The 23,673-nt window shown below is 45.8% G+C and overlaps 1 protein-coding gene across 1 annotated transcript in view; it reads left to right on the top strand.

Annotated features, from left to right (window-relative positions):
* tmem178bb (transmembrane protein 178Bb) overlaps positions 1-23,673 on the top strand; it is an 82,063-nt gene that overhangs the window by 50,277 nt on the left and 8,113 nt on the right. The gene's annotated exons all lie outside the window — the stretch shown is intronic.

Below are 23,673 nucleotides of genomic sequence, written 5' to 3'. Positions count from 1 at the left end.
TCTTTGTTGACACAGAACAAGCTCTGCACTTGAATAAAGAAAAAGCTTAAAAGAATTTCATTGACTGTTGTTTATGCAGTTTGCACCCACTGCAAATTATCATTTCACCAAGTAGTGACGTTCGTGTCTTCGAGCTCGCCACATACTTGAAAAAGTGCATTGATCATAAACTACATTTCCCACAATGCATGGCGATTATATTAGCCACGGAGTGACGGCACCCCGCCACTAGATTGCGGTGCAGTTTTCAACAAGTAGAACAGAGAAATACAAACGATCCCAAAATGTTCGGGAAGCGAAACATTGACGCCGATGAAAGGCTGTTTCATGAACGATGGGAAGGCGAATACATGTTTGTGCTTCAAGGAGAAAAAAAAACAGTTTGTCTTTTGTGTTCTGAGGCGTGTCGGCTGTGAAAGAACAATATACGTTGGCATTTTGACACCGAGCACGGAGCGAAGTCTGCTAAACTTAGACTTAGAAACATAAGCAATAAAGAAAGAGTTATATAAAATTAAGGAGTACTTACATTTTTTTTTACATTATATTTAGTTACATTTATGCTGTCTTAGTTACATGTGGCCCTTGGAGGGCAGCCATTATGCTGATGTGGCGCTCGGTGAAAACGAGTTTGACACCCCTGATGTAAGACATCAGATCTGATTGGGCACCAGATACGATCGAGGCCTGGATCTGCTGCGCAAAAAATCGGGAATTACAACATTCATATGGTCACAAAACAGATGGGATATCCGTCGGTTGTGAACAGAAAGTCGGAAATGGGTCACATTTGCCTGCAGTGGGAATGTAGCCTGATCGTCTTGGTGCAGACAGCAAACTGCTCCTGATGGTGCGCGAGCACTCTGCTGCTCTCGTCGGTTTGAGTGAGTGAATGCTCGTTGGAGCAGGTTTACACGCCGCCGTCTACATGATGATTGTTCCGACTCGGGTCGTCTGATCGAGTGTTTTTTACTGCAGTCAGAAGACTGTCAGCAGTGAGCGCCAGTCTTATTCCCACCGCGTGTGGATTTGTGAATCGTGTGTGAGGCGGCGCATCATTCAGGCTCTGTTGTACAGCCCGGCTTGCCAGCTGTATTGTGTAAGATCCCCCCTTGTGGACAACCTACATTTGGAAGCAGTGTACTGAGAAAAAGGTCAGCACATGCAATTATTCATGAGGTAGCAGTGTCACCGAGCTGCTGCTGGAAAGATCCTGTTCAGCTTGTTGTTCTCTGCCTGTGGATCCGTTCTGATGTCATTATTGCCCTCTCATACGCCACATCACCTCGTGCTGCTGATACCAGAGTGTGTGTTTAAGCTTTCTAAAAGTTTCCGTTATGTTCCCCTGTCATCTGACGTGCGGCTAAAAGAATTATACTAAACAGCAGGCAATTATGTTGATAATAATTGGCGGGGAAATCAGTTTGTTTCCATATTTAGCTCCGGTGAAGGGCTGCTGATTGGCATGAAAAGCATCTCATCGCAAACACATCTCATCTTCTCACACACGAGCACGCCGTGCATCTGGAGGTATGGAGATGAAGTAGCAATGAATTCACTCCCCCTTGTTCTGAGTGATTGATGGGAAGCACAATTAAGTATAATTAACATGGCGGAAATGCTGCAGAAACACATAGCTGGCAATTTTCTGTACACCTCATTACACTTATGTGTCTCAGACACTGCAAATTAGAGGAAATCAGTTGCATCCAGCCATGTGACCAGAAAGCCTGCAGGCCCAGTGATTCATCTCTGCTCATCCAGAAGAAGCTTCTGTGCGCCGAGAAGAGCTGCGAAGCAGAGGAGCTCACAGAGAGCTCACAGCAGGCTAACGCGCTACAAATAGCATCTTCATGGGGCTGAAACATGTCACGATCATCGTCATCAACTCCACGGATATCGACATCCAAGGACCTGCAAATAAACTCTAAACGTCACAAACTCCCTTAAACAGACGATGTAACTACAGCTGTCAATCTGGAAGAGCCCAAAAGTGGCTGACTCAGCAGGTTTGACAAAAAAATATGTCCACACCGTGCAGCCAACTTCAAAAAGTGCTGATGCATGATGTGCACCGATTCGTCTGTTCACAGTTTTGTGGAGATCGAGACTAAAGCATCTGGTCTCGTGTTGTTTGCGTCACATTTCAACATGAGAGCTTTTAATAGCAGACAACTCGTGTGATTTTGTTTTACGTCGAGCTGAGTTCAGCTAAATGGTGGATTTCCTTCTTCTTTTACAAATAACAGCAGCGGGAGTTCATCCGACAGGACTCATCAACAAAGTGGTGTCTAGAAAGTAAAGCCTGCTGAACTGGTGAGCTTTTATCCACTCAGACCTGAGGAAGTGGTCAAGTGGTTTCTCTTTAATGTACCCAGGCCAGCCACAAGCATAATGCTCCATTATGACAAACCACTTGGACTGTGGAAGATAAACACAAGGCCCATGGACCAAGACTGGTCCACCAGGCTTACCAGGCTTACCAGGTCCACCAGGTCCACCAGGCCCACCAGGCCTACCAGGCCCACCAGGCCCACCAGGTCCACCAGGCTTACCAGGCTTACCAGGTCCACCAGGCCCACCAGGTCCACCAGGCCCACCAGGCCCACCAGGCGCATCAGGTCCACCAGGTCCATCAGGCCCACCAGGTCCACCAGGCCCATCAGGTCCACCAGGCTTACCAGGTCCACCAGGTCCACCAGGCCCACCAGGTCCACCAGGTCCACCAGGCCCACCAGGTCCAGTCCAACCTGCAGGATATTGTTTCAGAAATGACAAAGAACACACTGACTGCAATTAGAAGTCGCTCGTGTTTCTCTTGGTCTTCTTTTTCTGGAGATGTCGGGTTTTGGTCCGTCAAGGACATAACGTCACCGTCAGACCTGAACCCACGAAGCAGTGAAACCATGAGAGGAACCATGAAGCAGTGAAACCATGAGAGGAACCATGAATCTGTGAACACATGAGAGGAACATGCAGGTTGAAGGCTGTAAAGAGCTGCAAACAAACTATGTGGTGAACTTGTCATAACAAGCCGTTCACATGATGCAATTTCCTTACGAGTTTTACACCTAAAAGACTCACAGACACGCTAACATAACAGAACAAGAAACCTGGGACACAGGACAGGACAGGACAGGACAAGACAGGACAAGACAGGACAGGAGTATGTTTCGTGTTTCCTGATGTCTGTGTTCAGACCTGGTGTCGTCTCCTCTCTCTCCCCTGGTTTCCACCGATTGTTGTGAGCTGTGTCTCATCAGCCCTGCGTCCCGCTGTGTCTGTCTTGCAGTAGCATTATTATTATTACTATAGTAGCATTATTATAGTAGCATTATTATAGTAGCATTAGCGTGACAGCCACACTCTGACGGTGCGTTAGCTTGAAGGCTTCACGAGAACAACCTGCAGGCAATGTCTCGTATTCGTCTCAGAGAAGTTTCTTGTATCGACGACATAAAAAACATTTTGACGACAATCATTATACACACAAAGCCAGTAGTGCAGTAAACACTGTAGTTTACACCTCAGGCCACTAGTGGGAGCTGTGTTTAAAATTAAACAGCCTGACGCCAAGCTGCCAGATCCTTTCTCTGTCCTTCGTCCTGGTGTCCGTCCACTCAGCTTCAGTATGGGAGAAATGTTCTCCACATACACGCATGACTGCGTAATAAATGGGATAAGAGTTGTTCAAACCTATCAGACACTCTGAATCCTCCATTATTACTGATCTTCAATGGAATCAAAAATAAACCTGCAAACTGTCATCATAGACTCACAAACAGCCATGTCCACAGTTTTCCATTAAACGTCACTGCTTCGTCTCCAGATAGATGACTCAGGACCAGGGACACGTGCAGGACTTGAGTACTGGACCAGGAAGGTGCTCACAGAGCCGATTTCAGTGGTTCACTGGTTCACAGGTTCACTGGTTCACTGGTTCACAGTTTCACTGGTTCACTGGTTCACTGGTTCACAGTTTCACTAGTTCAATGGTTCACAGTTTCACTGGTTCACAGTTTCACTGGTTCACAGTTTCACTGGTTCAATGGTTCACAGTTTCACTGGTTCACTGTTTCACTGTTTCACTGGTTCACAGTTTCACTGGTTCAATGGTTCACAGTTTCACTGGTTCACTGTTTCACTGGTTCACAGTTTCACTAGTTCACTGGTTCACAGTTTCACTGGTTCAATGGTTCACAGTTTCACTGGTTCACTAGTTCACTGGTTCACTGTTTCACTGGTTCACTGTTGTGTGAATCCATGAGGGATCCTGAAGCCCCCTCATGTCCTAACAGCTTCAATCAAACCGAGAAAATAAGGCTGCTTGGGGACAAATGTCATTCACTGAGCTGATGAAACCGGACCGCTCCGAATCTTAGAGAAACGACTTCCTGTCACATATTTGGTGGTGCATTTAGAATATAATGGTTGTGTTAATCCTCTCTCCATAGCTCTATATTTGTCCATATAGATAATCCTGCCCGATGCTAAAAATAGCTTTTATCCTCACTTCCATTCAAACTGTGGAGAGGAAGCATCCAGACCAACATCACATCTACGTTGCATCAAAAACCCACCAAGACAGAAAAGTCACTGTGTGACGATGGTTTCTCCTTGAGATGATTCTGAACACGTCTAGAGATTTCACTTCTGGAGAAGAACTACAGAAAATCTATCACACATTTTGATCCCAGCAAGACATTTTATTTTTCAATTCTATATTTAATGTTAGATTAGCATCTATGTTATATGATATTCATATTTAACTTGGTCAGGGAGGTCATGTCTACGTCTGTGCTTCCTGAAATTACGTTCAAACCTTTACTCATTTTAACAGTTTTTACAACAAAAAAAAAAAGCCAAAAAATACTGAATGTTTTAAAGTAAATAAACCCATTTATGACACAGAAAATGTTAGAAAATACATTTCTTGAAATTTCAAATATTTCTATATATTTGCACTGGTTCATCACGATTATCTTTCCTCCTGGGTCCAAAACTTGTTATAGAAAATGTTATCAAATATTACACATCGATCTATTTTCTATTTCAGTGTTGAAGTTTGTTAATTTCATTAAATGTCAGCAATTATTGTGATTATGAAATGTACATTTATTTGACATGTTTTATTTTTTTTTTATATTTTGATCATGAAACAAAAACAACTGATATATAGAAAAAAACACTTAAAATGAGATGAGGCTGACGTATGTCATTGATAAACCAGCAGACTCATTAGTGTTATTATTTTTGGTGTATCAAAGTGTATTTGCACACACACACACACACACACACACACACACACACACACACACACACACACACACACACACACACACACACACACACACACACACACACACACACACACACACACACACCAGGCGCCACCGTGTTTGTTGAACTATCGGTGCACTAATGAAGTGAAGTATGATTAGTTTTCCGTTCAGGGTGTTTCATCTTGAAAAGGAGCGGAGCGATGGTGTGGTGAACACTGAAGGGGATGTCCAGTGGGGATGAAGTGAGGCAGAAGATGGACGAGTGTCCTGCGGGTCAACAAGGCTGAGGAACCTTCTGCTTGTGTTCTGATGGACGTGACGGGGAATCCAACATATCAGACACATGCGGAGCTGAAGATGGTCAGATGCCGTCCAGTCTGAGGTCTCCTTGGAGAATTAGAAACACCACCATGTCACAGAGTGGAGCAGGAGTGACGTAGGTTTCCAGTCTGGTTGCTGTTCTGCCTTCAGGCTGATTGTGAGCTGCAGAGATGTTGTATTGTGGTGAGAAAGCTCTTCATGGGTCTTCATGTATGAAAGCTCAGACTCGAAACATGTCACGCTGTACACAGGCAGGCTGGTTACCATGGAGACGCTTTCCGCCATCATTGTAGTTTGTGGCTTGCAGATGCAAATGAGCATTGCGGAGTTCGACTCCCAGAGGGTTTCTCTGCTTAACGTTCGGTTCGGTTTGCTGCTCATCGTGATCCGCTCTGCGCTCCATGTTTGTGAACAGGCTCACAGATCAGTTGAGCTCATCGGCAGCCAGCGGCCCGGTTTACTCCGTCAATCTGTGCCACCATACGGGAGGGATTTGTGTTTTGGTCAACCAGTTCACCTCATGGTTTCATTCAGTCTCCGCCAGTCAGAGGAGGCTCGTCATGTGACTTCCAGGAGAACAGTCATACTAATTCGGTCCCACAAAAAGCTTGAATGTAATCGTTCAGTAAGGATGAAGTTAATACATGTGCAGACAGAATATTGGACCATATTTCATATCCTCAAGCTGAGTGCAGCATTTAACACCACTTTTGTTTTACTGCTACTAGTATGTTTTTACTTGTATTTGACTGCATTTCTAACATGTAATGTAAAGTGACCTTGGGTGTTTAAAAAACACGGACAAAAAACATGTATTATTATTATTATTATTATTATTTTTTATTTTTTATTTTTTTTTATCATCATCATTATTATTATTATTACCATTATTGTCATCATCATTATCATGATCATCATTATTATTATTTTTATTATCATCATCATCATCATCATCATCATCATCATCATCATCATCATCATCATTATTATTATTATTATTATTATTATTATTATTATTATTATTATCACCATCATTATTATCATCATCATTATTATTATTATTATTATTATCATTATTGTCATCATCATTATTATTATTATCATCATCATCATCATCATTATTATTATTTCAGGTTCTTCGTCAGACTGAATTTCAGATTCAAATCAGCACCTTTCAGATTGTAAAACTGAAAACCAGCTGAGTAGCTGAGAAATACATGAGGAGAAGTTTCTCCCTTCCTGCATCAACAGAATTTAAAACTGTGTTTGCAGCTCTCCATTGAATTCCTCCACAGAATACAAAAGCAGTGTCACTCACTTCAACAGAAAACATTAGTGAGGATGACGTTGGAAACACTCGTGAAATGTCTTGTACATCGAGAAGAAGCTGACAGTGACACTAAAAGTGACACTCACACTCTTGTACACAAAAGATGGCTGGAGGATGTTTCTCTGATCCCCAGGTCAACATCAAACCTGTCAGAGGAGAACATTTCTGTTCTTCTCTGTTTGGAACTACTCTCCAGTCTGTGACGTGCCGCTGCAGAGAACCACGACATCCATCAATCATTCTTCTATCCCACTTGCCCTGTTCAAAGTCGCGGGGGACAACCATGACGTGGAGTTTCCAATTACTCAGAACGCAAACATGAGGAGAAGAAAGTCACCATGCAGAATCTCACTCTTTACACTCTTCTCTAGTGGAACATAGAGGAACCTGAAGAAGACGGAGGAACCCGGGGGGGTGGGGGGGTTCCTGAATGTTGGAAACATAGAAACATGTCAGGTTTTATGAGAAGGAACAGGCAGCGGCACACGGTGAGAACACCACCAGATCATCTGAGAACATGAAGCTCATCTGCAACATGTTTAATCTATAATCTAATGAAAGATCTGAAGACATGGAGAACCCTTCACAGCTCGGTTCCTCCTGTGATTCAATCTAAAATGATCTGATTCAGAAGCTAATCACTCAAAACAGCTCAAAAGAAATGAACGTCTCCTCCTCCTCTCCGTCTACTGAGATAATGTAACGTCTCATAACTGTATGTAAACTTAATGGGCCGTGTTTTTTCTTCATTTCAAACACGTTCCGGTCTTTTGATGAAGAAGCCAGTGGAGCGTTCTGTCCCCTGCTCCAGTCCACACCGGGTCTCTGGATCATACCCGATGGACCTGCTGCTGTGTGGACAGCACAGAGAGGACGACTGTAAACCACCTCCACGATCCACCATGAACTAAAGAAGACCTTCTCTGTCAGGCTGCATGGAGCCTCCTCGTCATGACATCATCGTCAGTGTTTAAGTGAAAAGTCGCTCTCATTAAGATTACAACCTGTTTCATGCCTCTCAGTGGAGATGATTTGCCCTCCAGGTGGCGAAAGATGTAAGCACGAGTTCCTCCACTGGGAAATACACTTAGTAAATGAGCATCTGAAACACCCTCCAGAAATACACTGTGTATTTCTCCAGACGGTGTGGAACCCCGACGATGGCGCCACGGGAAAAGGACATGGAGAAATCCTTCAGCTTTAAAGACTTCGGGTCATGTAGGGGCGGAGCAGAACCCTGAATGAGACCGAGGTCAGACTCCCTCCTGGATTTACACCTTGCGCCTTCCTGGTGTTTGGCAGGTGTGAAGAATTAAACGCACACTTTGTCACACACAAACACAAGTGTTCAAATGAAAGTCGCAATAAAACTCTGAAAGCTTCAGACTCTGAAACAGTTTCTCACTAACTGTGGTGAGATGTGGAGAGTAGTCAGGTACTGAGGCTCCTGGTAGTAAAATACAACTTATCTCTTCATTAGTATTATCACCGCACCTCTCTGATGTAACAGCAGAATAGATTCATAGATTCGTTCTGGTCCGGTGGAAATGTTCCAGAAATCCTGTTCTGTCTCTTTTCTCAAACCTTTCAAATCTTTATCTTTGTCAGTGAAGCACTAAGATGAAGAAAATGAACTGTAAAGTGTTGTAAGTGTAAGAATTAGGCAGTTTTACTCTTTGAACTTAACGAAAGAACCTGAATTCCCAGTATTAATTACGGGGTTTTATTTTCCTTGTACCCATACGAAGGAATGGGAGCAGAGACTTTGACTGTCCCAGAAAGGCTAAAGGTCATGGAATAGGAGTTTTCTCCTGATTGTCCTCTGGCTCGATTCTGCTTATGATAAAGCTTCATTATTAGTTTTAATGTATTTCTGTCATTTCTTTTAAAGCTTTATTGTATTTCTTTTATTAATATATTTCTTTAATTTCTTTCCGTGTTTGAATGGTGTTTTTATGAATACATTTGCCTTGCCTTGCCTTGCCTTGCCTTGCCTTGCCTTGCCTTGCCTTGCCTTGCCTTGCCTTGCCTTGCCTTGCCTTGCCTTACTTACCGAACTCTAAAAGTGCGACTAATAATTAAAAAAAACTGTTGTTTGCCACGGGATGGTTCTTATTGAGCAAAACCGATGTCAGCGGCTGTGGACAGGAGAGCGCTGTGGTGGGATTTCCTCACGTCTTGTGTCGGCTTGATGAGTTCGCACTACGTCTTCCTCCTGCCGACTGTTAATCCGGTTAGTTACATCACAGCGCTTCAGGAATCCTGCACTTCTTCAGACTTGACTGGAGAAGCAGAGAAAAGAGCTAAGCTGACTGTTACCAGCTGCCACATGAGATTTCACACCGCGCCGTCCTCCGTCTTCTCTCCTTCGTTAGCTCAACGTTTACACCTGAACGGCTCCGTGTCTCTGCAGCCGGCGGAGACGCTCAGCGCGCTCCATCAAACTGTTTATTACAAAAACCTCCAATCCATCGCATTTCTCTTAAATCAAGGCCCAAGATACGTTTGGAGTTATGTAATCCAATATGGCTGCCATCACCTGACGTCACAGATTAAAGATTAACTTCAAACTTTGGTTCATTATGAAGATTTTTCACTTTTATTTTTACTTTATTTTCTCTTTAATATGAGTTCGTTTTTAGAAATCCTGATTTTACAAAGTGAAATTTTCAAAGGGAAATAAATGAAGCTGTGATCTGAGGTGGTCTGAGATGGTCTCAGATAGTCTGAGCTGGTCTGAGGTGGTCTGAGATGGTCTGAGCTGGTCTCAGATGGTCTGCGATGGTCTGAGATGGTCTGAGGTGGTCTGAGATGGTCTCAGATAGACTGAGCTGGTCTCAGATGGTCTGAGATGGTCTGAGGTGGTCTCAGATGGACAGAGCTTGTCTGAGATGGTCTGAGGCGGTCTGAGATTTGTCTCAGATAGTCTGAGCTGGTCTCAGATGGTCTGAGCTTGTCTGAGGTGGTCTGAGGCGGTCTGAGATTTGTCTCAGATAGTCTGAGGTGGTCTCAGATGGACTGAGCTTGTCTGAGATGGTCTGAGGTTGTCTGATATGATCTGAGGTGGTCTGAGATGGTCTCAGATGGTCTGGTGGTTCGTGTGACGTGAATAAACAGACGTGAGCCTGAATCACTGTTATCACCACGATTCTCTCAGTTTCCTTTGAGGAACAAATGATGATTTTCAGTGATTTGTGATCATTTATGCGGCACTCAGTTTCTACTCGTTTCTAACAGACGGAGGTTTGTGAGTCTGTGAACTGCCTCGGTCGTTTTACGACCCGTCCCGGTGATGGAGGACTGAGATCATAGTCACTCGGCACTCAGCGCACTACTCCTCAGATGTTCTGTGTTTCTGCCGAGCAGCACAGTGTGTTGCTTTGCCCTCTGTCTTCTCAATCTCACTCTCACAACTTAAGAAGTACTTACTTTCCACCATCTCTCGCCACCACGTCCAGCCTGCTGAGCTCCTGTTCACTCCTGCCAGCCGCCGATTAAGATCCAATCACTAAATATTCCGCTCGTCCTTCAGCGGCGGGATGAGCAGTGGAAGCAGAAGAACCCGGCTGTGCGCTGGACGACACATTAATGCCAAACAGAAGGATCGTCTGAGTAAACCCACTGCTCCTGGTCTTACGCTTTAATGTCTCAGATCTTCAGATACAAAACTACTGTGATATCAGCTTTTTATCTTTTATTGTTGCTGGCAGGAAAATTATTTGCTCGTTACTGCAAATAAATAAAAAAAACTACTTGTAATGGCAAAGTACTGCTTTCTTTACTTTCATTAGTCTCTAACAGTGTGTCCTCTGCTAATAATGGTCACAACGGTGTTTAAACCACAATACAGTGGTTATTCTATTCTATTCTATCCTATTCTATTCTATTCTATTCTATTCTATTCTATTCTATTCTATTCTATTCTATTCTATTCTATTCTATTATGGAACTTTCTGCGCTGTCAGCAGTCTGCTCCACTCATTTAATTCAGCTGAAGGTACATCAATTATTGAGAGGAAGATGCTCTATAATCCGGATTCTAGAGGAGGAAGATGCTCTATAATGCCCTCCAGCCCCTCTGTATTGGCTCCAATGATATTTCACTAAATCGTATGAAAATGTGTTTTTTTTCTCTAGTTTTGATTTTACTCACGAGGCAGAATATCTTTTCAAGACGCCTCTTATCTCACAGTTCAAGGTAAAAAAAAAACATAGAAATTATCTACTAAAAACACACTTCCTCACTTTGTTTTCTTCACCGAAGAATTAACTCTTTTTGATAAGTTGCCCAAGGCTCCGTGCTGCAGTCGTCTTTGGAAAAGTTTAGACCGCAGAAGGAGAAGAAACCTGCAGGACAGACTGAGTCTGTTGAGGTTCCTCCCTGAACTGGACCACAGGTTGACTGCAGTGTATTCAGTGATCCTGATCAGATCCAGAGCTCCAGTCTTCGCTGCCGAGCTGCGTCAGTGGCTGACAAACCCAGGAGGACGTCTTTGAACTCAGGTCACGAACAACAGTGAAAGCATGAGGGAGATCTGACAGATGAGTTTATATCACACGCTGTGTGATGAAGATAACACGCCGACCAGAAGCTGCTTCTGTCTGCGGTCAATCTGCCGTCTGATTCTCCTCCTAAATCCTGTGATGCTCCTCCGCAGGCGTCATTACAGAGCTGCTTCTGCAGTGCTCAGTCTTAATGGCTGTTGTGCGTCGCTTTGACGGGACGCCCGGCTGGCAGAGGCGATAAAACAGGACGCGGCTGACTCAGCATAATTTTGACAGAAGATTTTCTTAATCTTTCCAGGACCGGTGCCAAGCTGTTAAGCAAGCGAAGCTGTGGACTGGACCCTGAAAGCTGCTCGAATGATTCAAAGGCAGCCCATGAAGCAGAGCGAGGCTGAGGAAACACTCAGAGAGCGAGGGAGGAAAAGCCTCAGGCAGGGACAGACAGAAGGAATGGCGCCTTGGTTCTGGTGAACCTGACATTCTTCTAACATTTTAATAGATTAGATGCTTTGGAGGAGAGTAACACGTCACCGCCTCAATGTCAGCGTTCAGTCACCGAGAGTAGAAACGACGACTGCCGCTCACAGCCGATTGAAGACTTCACCGTGCGTGCGGAATCATCCACACGACAACACCACTTTAAGTAAACATGTTATGTAAACCCCAAAAACGTCCTGCTAAACATTTTAAAATCATGTTCTTAAGCCCCCCCCCCCCCCCCCCATTAACCACTGTGCCACAGGTCTATTGTCTTGTTGAAGAACTTGTGGAATCGATGGAGTCCACCAAAAGCCACGTGGAGGGACGCATGCCAACCACATGATAGTGAATTGAAACTCCTGCTGTCCCTTCCGTCCCGACGCAGAGCTCACCGTCCCTCACATTGTCCCGCTGAGACGTTGGTGCTGCAGCTTGTTCTGGAGCATTCCGTCAAACGTGTCAAAGCCCACTGTCTCGTAAACCTGGAGGACGAAGGGACACCACGTCATTTACAGTCTGTGTGTGTGTGTGTGTGTGTGTGTGTGTGTGTGTGTGTGTGTGTGTGTGTGTGTGTGTGTGTGTGTGTGTGTGTGTGTGTGTGTGTGTGTGTGTGTGTGTGTGTGTGTGTGTGTGTGTGTGTGTGTGTGTGTGTGTGTGTGTGTGAGCCGTTCTCCTTCACGCCGCCTGGATTTTTCTCTCCCCCACAACATTTGCAAAGAAGCATTTCTTTACACTTTACAGTCACAAACATTGAAACCTTTGACATTTTCATCTTGAGTCCAGTGAAACGCTGCAGACCGAGGGCCGACGTACTCGGCGACCATGTCAGGCTGGAAGCGTCACTCACCGTTTTGATTCGCCCTCAGGCCCACAAATGATTTGATTCACTTTCACTTTCAAAAAATTGCATTTTGAGCTTAAAACACTTGAGCGTGAAGCAACATCGCTGCTCAAAGCAGCAGCGGAGCTGAAGTGAGTCGGTCTCCGTCTCCTCGCTGGACCCCTGCTTGGTAAACCTTTAGGATGAATGTCCTGCTTCTTATCTTGTCCTCCGCCTTTTCTCCACCACATGCAGACAGTCATTTCAAACGGAGAACATTGTGATGCACAGTTCCTCTCTTCTCCTCCTCGTCTCCACAGTACTGGCTGTTCATCCTCAGTGGATCTACTATATGTGTTACCAGTCCATGCTGGAGTCTCATTAGGCTGGCGGAGTCTCGCAGGTTTGCTGGCATGCTGATAGGCTGATGGACGTGCGGCGTGGTGGACGCTGGAGCTCTGCATGCTCCTCTTTGATTCTGTCCGTGTTCAGCGGGAGCGGTGATGGACAGCTGATAAGAGTGTGTAGTAACACTCCCACACGACAGCTATGGTGTCACCATCCTCTCCTGCTTACGTGCCTCCCAGAGAGAGATGATAGACAACTGCTGGCCCTGACCCGGCCTCCGGTTGAACCTGGAGACCCTGGGTGTCATCTGGCCTCGCCTCTCGGCAGGGTTGTGTTGAGGAGACGGCTGTCAGTGATGATCCAACCCAACCTGCAGGGTGCTCACCCTGCTGCGGTCCGCCTCCTTTTCAGTTGAATCCAGCTATATTCACTTCAACAGAGGAAACTCAACAACGTGAGCAAGTAGAGGAGATGGTGGAGACAAACAAAAAAAACTTTCCTTTTTAATGGGACGACTCCTGCAGAACCAGGAGAGGACAGACAGACAAGGCAGAGATTCACTCGCTGCAGACGGATCAGGGCCGGAAGCTTCGGTTCCACTGTCGGAGGTCCTGCAGGGAGACGAGAGAGATTTCAAATTCTATTGTAGATTTAACAGGAAGCCGGTGAAGAGAAGCTCAGATTGGAGTGATGTGATCTCTCCTGCTGCTTCCTGTCGGGACCCTCGCTGCAGCAGTTTGAATCAGTTGAAGACTTTTTAAGCAGTTATTGTTCCACCATGATAATAGGGGAGTTACAATAATCTACTCTGGGTTCAGAAAAGACATGGATTAGCTTCTCAGTGTCACACTGAGAGGTGAAGGTTTAATCCTTATTATCAAAAATAACTCGCAGTTCCTCACAGTGGTACTGGAGGTCAAAGTAACACCATCTAGTGTTTCTATGTCTTTAGATAATTTCTCTCTCAGATGTTTTTGGGACATAAATAATAACTTCTGCTTTAACTGAGTTCAGAAGCATCCAGGATTGTATGTCTTTAAGATAAGCTTGTAGTTTAACAAGTTGTTCAGAATCATCTGGTTTCATAGACAAATAGATTTATGTATCATCTGCATAGGAATGGAAGTTAATGAAGTGTTTCCTGATTATTCTCTCTGCATGTGATCCATCCCATTCAGAGTTACCCTTAAATCCACGTGTGGGAGCTGCTACACGGCTGCTGGGGTCAAAGGTCTCTTGTTCAAGGACCCACGGTGGTAATGGGTCTCCAGTGGGATTCAAACCTGGAGTTTCACTGCCTCAAAGTCTGTTATTACGTAGGGGCAAACCTTCAGATCACTGGAGAGGAAGTTCTTGTCTTTAGGGGCAAGCCTCAAACCAACGGACAAAGAAAATGGTTCAATAATCTAAACAATACAATACGTTAAGACTTTATTAAAGACATCAGAAATCATATAAAAATACATGCATTTCTATGAGTGACATCACACTCAAACAGGAGCTGAGTTCTCCATGCAGGGAGACGAACTGTGGTTTCATGGAAACAGAAATTCTTTTCAAAACATTGCTGCGAAAATGCAAAACTTTACCTGAAATGTCTTGAAACGTCTAAAGCACCTCAGAAAATATCTTATAATAGTCCACAGATAAAAGTCATGAGGCTCAAGCAGCGCAAATAACAGCAGATCTCGGATTCACAGCTCCTCGACTAACGTGTGCGCGTGTGTGTGTGTGTGTGTGTGTGTGTGTGTGTGTGTGTGTGTGTGTGTGTGTGTGTGTGTGTGTGTGTGTGTGTGTGTGTGTGTGTGTGTGTGTGTGTGTGTGTGTGTGTGTGTGTGTGTGTGTGTGTGTGTGTGTGTGTGTGTGTGTAAGCACAGCATATGTTCAAAGACCTCAATACGCTGGCAGCTCCTCCACATCAGGCTCCTCCCTTCTCCCGCTATCTTGCATAATTTGATTTTCCCACTCTATTGTTTTCTCCCCGGTGGCAGTTGACATGGGGTAATAAAATTAAGCTCTATTCCTCGTCTCTAACGAGCTGCGGCTGCAGGCAGCCGCCGTGCCAAGGCCACATGCCTACAACAGCAAAACCTCGGCGAAACTCAAGCTCACTGAAAACTCCTCCGGCAACACCTCCCCTCCGTAAGGCTGAGTCACTGTGATCCCAGCACACACACACACACACACACACACACACACACACACACACACACACACACACACACACACACACACACACACACACACACACACGGTTAGATTCCCCTATGCCATCGTTCCTCCTCAGCAGGCTCATCCTGAGAGCTTTGACCTGCTGCTCGCACTGCGGAGGTGAAGGTCTCCTCCTGACGAGGCAGAAGATCAGAAGTCTGTGCTTACGCTTTTAGCCTGGTATTCAGCAACGCTACACATCTCAGCAGCAGCTTTGCTCCTGACGACAACTCTGAAGGGTTGAAGTAAACAAAATCAAAGCTGCAAGTGGCGTTGAACGGGTCGTTCGCTTCCCTGCTGGTCAGCGACTGGAAGCTTGTTTCAAAAGCGGCGCTGTGCCTGACAGTGTATTTTGGCTTCTGGGGGTGATAAGCGATGACTGTGATCATACGTGTGGAGTTCCAGGCTGAGTGGAGCGTCAATCCTCCAGGTGGCGCTCTCACTGTGACTGCATATTGTCCTGCGGAATTAATTGAAGAACAGAGAAACACATCACTTCCTGTTTCATGTCAGCGTGCCATGGCAGAAGAATTTGATACTGTTTTCATCAGGAAGACCTCTTCCTTAATCTTCCTCTCACCAATAGGTGGCACTATCACTATTTCAAAACTTATGAGTGTGGATATCTTCAGACGGGGTCGAGCGTTCAGCATAGGAAGTTTGGGGTCAATTGGATCATGAAATATAAACACTTGTATTTTCATCCTGAAATACCAAAATTCACCATGACGCCGCAGACGCATCTTCTGATGAAGTCAACAATACATCAACGTGTTAGAAAAGTTATTATTCCTGCCACTACAAGGTGGCGCTATGACTGTGAATGGACATTCGTATACAGATGTGCTCAGGGCAGCACTGTGATCACACACGAGAAGCTTCAGGCAGATTGCAGCATGTAGAGCAGAGTGACGCATCACTTCCTGTTTCATGGTGAACCATCATATATTCATTGGCCCCGCCCTCTAACTTTTTGAGTAACGTTTGATAAGATGATAAGGCCTGTCGTATTTACCGGCCAGATTTCCGCCCTCTCGGACTTAATATCTCGGAGGAGTTAGTATAACTCAAGATGGGAGATTACTTGTTTAGAGTATTATATATAGATTAGTACGGGTGTCAGTGACAGTTTCATGTGGCCCGATGTTCTGCCATAAATGACCATAAAATAAAAAAAACCTTTGGCCACGTTTCATGTGTGTGCAAATGTTCATAATGTGTAAATAAATAGATGCATGAATGAATAAATAAATGTACACCCACACACGTCGGAACGTGGGGCATACCGAGGTTTTGTCCAGTGAAATGTGGGTAAACAATATTACATCAAAGTACCAAAAATATAAACTTTCGAAAGTTTACCAATAACGCAAAATGTTCTAGAGTATGGACGATGAGCCCACGCACGTTGGAATGTGGTGCATGTTGAGGTTTGGTGTAAGTTTGGTGGCGCTGTGGAGCCATTTTGCCCCGCCCAACGTCACAAACTAGTATGTAAAGCCACATCACATCCTTCTGGGCACAGCGGGTTGTTCTAGTCCCGGCGCTGATGGTTCAATCTCTTGCAATGCGTGCATGCTCATGTCTGTAGGAGTACCACAATGTTCTACATCGCTGAAGAGGATTGATTATTAGGCGCATGTAAATGATGACGAATGTCACTAATTGGGAAAAGCTCTTTGAGACTGCTGAAGCAGTAACAGGTTAACTGAGCTCCATTCATCATGGTGGAGAGCAACGGTTTGGAGGAGGACGGATCAGACACACGGTGTGTGTGTGTGTGTGTGTGTGTGTGTGTGTGTGTGTGTGTGTGTGTGTGTGTGTGTGTGTGTGTGTGTGTGTGTGTGTGTGTGTGTGTGTGTGTGTGTGTGTGTGTTCTTTAGACATTACTTTAAACAGTAGATGCAGTTGAGGTCAGAGGAGACTTAGGCCCTGTTTACACGACAACGTTTCACGTGACAACACCTAATCCGCAAAAAACAGGAGTGTGTTTCCACTGCAGCAGAGACAACGCACACAGAGACAACGATGTAGTTAGTCTGCCGGGCCACTGGAGGGCGCTGTTGCTTGATTTTGTAATGAAACTACACAGACGTGTGTGCAGAGAACAATACGCTATAAAGGTGAAGAAAATGGAGAGAACCTGACATCCGCATGGACTGATGACACATCGGATGATATCAGGGAGAGTCTCAACTATTAAACTACTGATCTGGAGGATAAAACTAGAATATGGACCACGGGTCGTACCACTACGGGTCGTACCACTACGGGTCGTACCACTACGGGTCGTACCACTACGGGTCGTACCACTACGGGTCGTACCACTACGGGTCGTACCACTACGGGTCGTACCACTACGGGTCGTACCACTACGGGTCGTACCACTACGCGGCCGCCATGTTTGTTTACAACTGGATGAGCAGGAGGGAGGGGGAGAGATGTGCATGCTCAGTAACAGGCTCTGTAGCCTCCAGGCAGTCTCCACAGGAGGGATTTGCGCTGTGAAAGAATCTTTCTACCTTGGGAGCCGGATTAAAAACTGGTGCCGTGTAAACGGACCCCCCAAAAGTGAAGAAAGTTTTGCGGATACACTCGAATTCGTTGTCGTGTAAACGGCGCCTTAGTTTCTGAGGTAGATCCCAGGCTACAAATTGAGATCGACTGCCATTATTCAATATTCACCATAATATTCAGGGGGGGGGGGTTTCCAGCTCTGTGCTGTGAACTCGCACCGTGTGGAGACTGGAGAAGCATCCAAGGCAGCAAAATGCTGATTACCAGACAATCTGTGAGCTGCAGCAAACATTTTCTTCTGTCTATTTGACAGAGAAAATAACATTTCCACAAAGCCATTTCTTTTTCATGAAAGAACGTTTCATTGAGCCGTTGGTCCTGGAGCAGAGAACGTAATTAAAAGGGAATTACGGCGCCGGGCTGAACAATGCAAGCTATTAAAGAGCAGAGAAAAGCAGACAGACTGCGGCCTGTCATATGCAGATACAGTAAATAAATGAGAACAATTATTTTTCCGTCACAGTGCGGCGTCAGCCATCAGGAGCATTCAGCGGGAGCTTTAAGGACACTTGGGCTTCTGATCATCTGTGTCTCTGATTCTCATTGTATGTGTTTCCATTCAAACAGCCAGGAAGTGTATTGTTCCTCTGAAGATTTAATCGTAAGTCGCTGTTTGAGCCACCGTGCACGCTGCAGAGGAACGTCTCACTGACGAGCATCATAAACCACACGGAGCAAAGACCAGCCGATTCAGTGGACACGCTTTGTTTTTCAGTGTCTTCTCCTCCGTTCAGTGGTTTTGTGTTCAATCGTATGGAAAAGTCTCTGTCATCAAGTTCATTTCCACAACTCACAAAGATCTCAGCTCTCGCGCTGCCGTGTGGAGAAAAGTAATATTTTCTTTTTTAAAGAAATCTTCCACAAAGCAGCCGCCCGACACTGTCTGAGAAGTGTCCGCCATCACGTCAGTGTTGCTCACGGGTTCCTAAATCAAACATGTCGCAGGAGCAGACAACCACAGAGGGAGACACTGCAACCCCGGAAACAGTGACCTGGTCCGTCTGTATGCGGAGTGTCGGTCAGACGGAGGGATTTGCACCGTCACACCGTGAACAAATGACTAATTAGCCCTCTGGATTAGTGGCTGGAGAGATCAGCTGGAGGTTATAGTGAGGTGGACAGTCGTTAACTTATCCCGAAACATCTCATATCTCAGATAATGTTGATGGATATTTATTTCAGACGCAGGAGGAAAGAAAGCAGCTGAGAGTAGTTGTACACTTTGTGTTTTCAGCAGAGGATTGTGTGTCACGTTGAGTTATATCAACAACCTCAGTGAAAATATAGAAAACTTGAAACTCAGATTAAAACCATCAGTTCTCCTCCATGCTCCTGTTGTATTTGTGAGAGAAAAGAGCAGCTGCTGCCTCGCAGGACGAGTCCGTTATAAAGCTGCTGCTTTTTAAAGTGACAGTCACCAATAAATAATCCTCACATCAGGAGGAACCGTGTCTCCTCAGGTTGGTCTGAGAGGAGAAACGAGGGGAGATCCTCATGTGGCTCAGTGGTAGAGTCGGTCCTCCGAAAGCCAGAGGGCTGATGGTTTGAGTCCCACTTAAGCCAAGTCATTGTCGTTGTTTCCTTGGGCAAGGCACTTTACCCACATTGCCTTGTATAAATGGTGCATGAATGTTGGCGGTGGTCGTAATTTACCACCACCGGTGTGAATGAATAATGGTCTCTGCATGTGCTTTGAGTCAGCCTGAGAAAAAAGTGTTATATAAATCCAAGCCATTATTATTATGTTTTTAAAGGATTTTCCTTCAGACTCTTTCTGGTAAAGCTTCAGGAAATTTAAGAAAAAACACGTAAACAGATGAAGGACGCGTGCTGGATGGATTGTGTTCTCAGCACAAGTTTATGATTAATCATTTTTAAAACTCAACAACACATAGTTGATAAAGTAATTCCATGTTTTGTTTTCATTAAAACAGAGATAATGTATTGAGAGATACACTGCATCCGCCCTGTATCTGCACGCAGCTCTAACAATCCAAGCCTGGGCAGCGTTCAGTCCGCAGTTCATCCGTCACTCACGGTGGAAGGCGGTGAAGCGTGGAGGCGAGGACGAGGTCTGACAGCTCCAGACGGCACACACCATCGGAATCCTCGCGGACCAGGACAGACAGGCCGACAGCAGCCGAGACACACTTCAAACTGTGCCTGGGCCTCGCAGGAGGGATCCACGTCAAACCTGACAATGCTCAGTCACCCACAGACAGCGGCTCAGCACTATGCAGATCCAGCAGCTCGACATGATACAAACCTTCAGACCGAAGCAGCTTGTGAGTTTGTCTCCACGTTCTAATGCTGCGAATAGCGACGGAGCCGTGGCCCCACGCTGCCCAGCGCCTGGCGAAGTGGACTGGATCTGACAAGGTCACACCAGAATGACTATGAAGGGTTAATTCTCAACGTTTATGTACATTGTGATAAAACAATCTAAGTTTATTGAGTTGTATTTTCACAAAACATCAAGGAGTTTGAGTTTAAAAAGCCTGAAAGCCTCACAGGCGACAGTCGGCCACAAATAACTGAACATTTTCTCTGTATTTCTTTGCACTTTGTTCGGTTGGATCCTGAAGGCGGATTTTGGGTCTGAAGTTTCACACCCTGATTCGGTGGTGCTCTTTAGTGAGGAATCAAAAAACCCCTTATATTGTTCATCCTGGTTTACAGAAGCAGTTTAAAACAGCAATCCTGCATAATTATCGCTCATCTTGGATTTGTGTGTCACATTCCCCGCAGTGACTGACAGGACAGATATTGATTCATCAGTTTGTCTGCAGGAACAACCATCACAACACAAAGTGGTTGAATCAGATCCCCTCGTTTCAGAGCTGCTCTCCCAGCAGAGGTGCTGTGAGTTATCGGGGGGGACGCTTCCACAATGTCTTGTTGACTGGAGGAGATTTCTTGTTGGATCATTGAAGATCATTGACGCTGTTTTAAAGAGATCCGTCTTCTTTATGTCAAAATGTGTACGATGTTCAACAAGGTGAAGCTGCGAAGAGAACATTGGTGTGTCGACTCCATCAGGACAGAACGCAGAAGATAAATGCTGAAATCGTTTGTTCTGGAAGGGAAATTGTCCATAAATGTCTAAGTTACTCGCTAAGTGAAATATCCCCTGGTTATGTGCTAGAGAATCACCTTCTTGAGCTTCCTCAAGGAAAACCTGCCTGTTGATTCTGCAGAGTGTTAAATATCTGCTCTGATCCCATAAACATGGTTTGATCTGCAGCGGTTCTCTCGTGGACTTTCTTTGTTTTTTGTCCCTCAGATCCACACACTTTGTTTAGCTCAGGATCCCGACTGAATCTCTTCCGTCTGATCTCCTCCAACTTGACTGACGTCCCGTTTCTGTGGGTTTTAGTGCCTTTCAGCATTTGGAGTCACTTTAAGACATCACAGAAATGCTGACATGCTCAGAAGCCTGCAGCTCCTGAAGCCCTTACCTTTCCTTCACCTGTTAGATATTGTTTCCCTGTACTTTAAAGGCTTGCCCAGATAACCTGAGCTAACACCCGGCAGGGCGCTCCGGCCCACAGGAGTTTCTGATCCAGGTCCTCAAGAGGTTCCAGTGTGACTCCGGTCGACCTCGGCGTGGTTCTCACCTCTCGTCATGTCTTCTCTGTCAGACGTTCGTGACCTCACACCAGAGAGAGAAGCTGGTCTCTGTACGACCGCTGTAAAGCTCTGAGGATGTAGGGAATCCGACCACCGGAGGAGGGGTAGCTGCTGATGGAAGCAGGACAGACTGTCAGCTACGTCAACCTCCAGCAGCTGAACCTCCGTGCCGTTTCTTCCTGAAGACGAACGAGATCTGTGATGTTGTTGTTCTGGCACCCATCTGCATAAGGCTTTAGCTCCCCTGTGCTAATGTTCCCCTGGTGGTTCTGGATCCGATCCACCGTCATCCTGTCATCCTCGCACTTCAGGAGGCGATTAATATTCCTCTTTGGACAATAGTCATTAGTCCTTGGGTGAATATAAGGGGGCCCCAGGACTCATCCCTGTGGTACCCCCTCTGATAAACAACCACAGACCAGTTGCATGGAGGGAGCAGCAGCAGTGGGCTGTTTGCTGATCAGCGGATGCAACATTCAGAAATAACTAAAGGAATTGTTATTCCCAGGGATTCTCCAGGTTGAGGATTGTATGCTTTGGGTTTGACTGCAGTATTGAGCTGTCACTAAAGCTCTATGGTCCAAAACACCATCGCACCATCGGTTCATTTGACCAGGAAGCCTCCTGGTCGCCTCCCATTAGAGGTCTACAGGCACATCCAGAACCTGCTGGAGGAGTCACGCCTCTGGTCTGAGAGCAGCCCGGAGTGACCCCAGAGGAGCCGGAGGAGGGAGGCTGGACAGGGATGTCACCCGAAGGATCCATCTTTCACAACATGGTCATCCAAAGCTTCTTCCCTCGTGTTCTGATTAGATTCCAGCTGCTTTGCCGTCCTGATGTTTCGTGCCCCAGCAGGACACTTCCACAGTAAGCCAGCAGGGACGGAGGTCCACGGTTCTCCCATCCCGAGTGTGGTGAAGCTCCTCAGCGACATCCAGGCGGCAGGATGATGTGAGCTGACAGATGTCGTGGTTCAGTGTGAGAGGAAACATGGCTCAGAGGGGAGCAACCACTCACTCTGACCTACATCGCAGATACCTCGCCTTCAGCCTTTCAAGCAGAGTAGGATTCCTCTTCTCCTCACTCTCAAGGCCGAATGATCGATCCATTGATTTAGCAATTAGAAACCCCCAACTCACCCAACCCCGCGCTAAATTATGCAAATGGTTTTACACTAAACGTGGCACACAGGAGATGCATTGATGCAGTGCAGGAGTTTCCTCACATCGGTGTTGTCGGACTCCTCGTGCTGGAGCTTCCTGTAAAGGTCACCACAGTCTCACTGCACACTTGGGCATGTGTCACGAGCTGATGGACAAGAGCCTGTGTGGGAAAGTCTTCAGCCTGTGAAATACTCACATCCGTCTTTGACACTGTTTTGTTCTGGTCGGATCCCAGCTAACAATGAGTGAAGGCAGGCAACACCTGGGCCGGTGAGCAGTCCGTCACTGAGCTCTTTATCTCCTCTCCGGTCGGAGCGCAGTTAAATAACTGTGTGTTCGTTTCCCACCGCAGCCTTTGGATGTCGAAGCAAGCTCCGCTCCACTAATCCTTCTGAAGACAGATGTCTGTCCTTTTCATGCTCACAGCAGGAGGCCCGCGCTAACATTGTTTATACGGTTGTACAGTCTGCCTTCATTGTTGTAAACCTCCTCCAACAGCTGAATCAGGGCTCAGGACGGTCTCCCAGTAGTAACTCAGGAAGTAATGTTTATCTATATAGCACCTTTTACAGATCACCATCACAAGGAGCAAGAAAGGAAGAAAGACACACACACACACACACACACACACACACACACACACACACACACACACACACACCCTGAACACTTCACAGGAGCTGCAGTCAAGACACGTTCTGCCCCATTTGTTAAAACTCACGATCTTCCTGAAACTCCTGCTTCTCCCACATCAACATGTTGATAAGCCGCCTGATCTCTTCCAGCGTCACATGATCACTACAAGCAGACACAAGAGTTCACAAGCGTCCTCCTGCCGCTGCTGTGCCTCACTTTCAGTGTGTCATCTCCTTCCCATCAGAGTGACTCCATCCTTCCTGTCCTGCTCCTCTCATACTCCTCTCACTCTCCTCTCATGCTCATCTCATGCTCCTCTCACTCTCCTCTCATGCTCCTCTTATGTTCCCCTCATGTTCCCCTCATGCT

This window comes from Lipophrys pholis (assembly GCF_963383615.2).
Source record: "Lipophrys pholis genome assembly, chromosome: 22".
NCBI lineage: Eukaryota > Metazoa > Chordata > Actinopteri > Blenniiformes > Blenniidae > Lipophrys > Lipophrys pholis.
This window is presented reverse-complemented; position numbering and strand designations above follow the sequence as displayed.